The sequence below is a fragment of the Suricata suricatta genome, chromosome 4 (genome assembly GCF_006229205.1).
Source record: "Suricata suricatta isolate VVHF042 chromosome 4, meerkat_22Aug2017_6uvM2_HiC, whole genome shotgun sequence".
Classification (NCBI taxonomy): domain Eukaryota; kingdom Metazoa; phylum Chordata; class Mammalia; order Carnivora; family Herpestidae; genus Suricata; species Suricata suricatta.
Genome location: NC_043703.1, coordinates 164002764 through 164003848, shown reverse-complemented (window position 1 = coordinate 164003848; position 1085 = coordinate 164002764). Strand labels below are relative to the sequence as shown.

At 46.1% G+C, this 1085-nt stretch overlaps 1 protein-coding gene across 1 annotated transcript in view; it reads right to left on the bottom strand.

Annotated features, from left to right (window-relative positions):
* MYT1L (myelin transcription factor 1 like) overlaps window positions 1–1085 on the bottom strand; it is a 402906-nt gene that overhangs the window by 291672 nt on the left and 110149 nt on the right. The gene's annotated exons all lie outside the window — the stretch shown is intronic.

Sequence of the window (1085 nt, the reverse complement as noted above, 5' to 3'; positions counted from 1 at the left end):
CCCCCCCCCCTTACTGTCTCTCTCTCTCCTTGTCTCTCAAAAAAAGTCATGAAAATCCTTAAATGTTTGAAAACACAGTGAAATAACGTGCCCTGTGTCAGAATGCTGGCCTCCCCACATTGGTGCACGTGGTCCATTGCAGCTCAGACATTGTGTCCCTTTAACCTCACTAAACAAGGCAAATGCACACGGCCTGCCCTCCATACTCGCGCTGTGACACTCTGGAGTGCGCTGCCACTCCATTTTCAGTTTGGAACGTCACCCTACAGTCCATACACTACTCTTTGGTCCCTGGCAAGTTCTGAGAAAAGATAAGAGAGTAAACACTAAAACCAACTGATTGGCAGTCTGATGCCACATGACACAATCCTGGGGTGGAAGCCGGTCTGGAGAGGGAAGCCGCGTTGACTCGATCAGTGTGTGTGGCTCAGGAGCCAGTGAGCCCGGTAGTGGCTGCGGCTTTCGGGACTGCAGTGACCCTGCTCCTGGAGGGCGTCTGAGCCAGATGAGTTTCTCAGAATACGGACAGCTTAAAGTTATGTTTTATAGTCAAAACTCGCAGGGAAAGACTGGAATGTTATCTATGTATAAAATGACTTGCAATAGTTTATTGTGGCTATTTTTAAAAATTATCTTTAATGTTGAGTTTTGAGAGAGAAAGAGACACAGAGAGAGCGAGAGTTCAGAGCATGATGGGGGAGGGGCAGAGAGCGAGAGGGAGACACAGAATCCGAAGCAGCTCCAGGCTTCAAGCTGTCAGCACAGAGCCTGATGCGGGACTCAAACCCACAAATTGCGAGATCATGACCTGAGCTGAAGTCAGACGCTCAACTGACTGAGCCACCCAGGTGCCCCTTATTTTGGCTCTTTGAACCAATACGCTGATTTTAGGGTTTTTTAAATTGTATTTATTAATACTATATTCCCTGTGATCTGTAAGATTAACCATCTAATAATTGGCATTTTTCAGTTATTAATCAGGTTTTATCTTCTTTAGAACATTCTAGAAATTCTCCGATGCCGAGAACTGTTGTGTCATATCGAGATGGAAATTCCTAGCTATATTCACTTGGAACGGCACACCC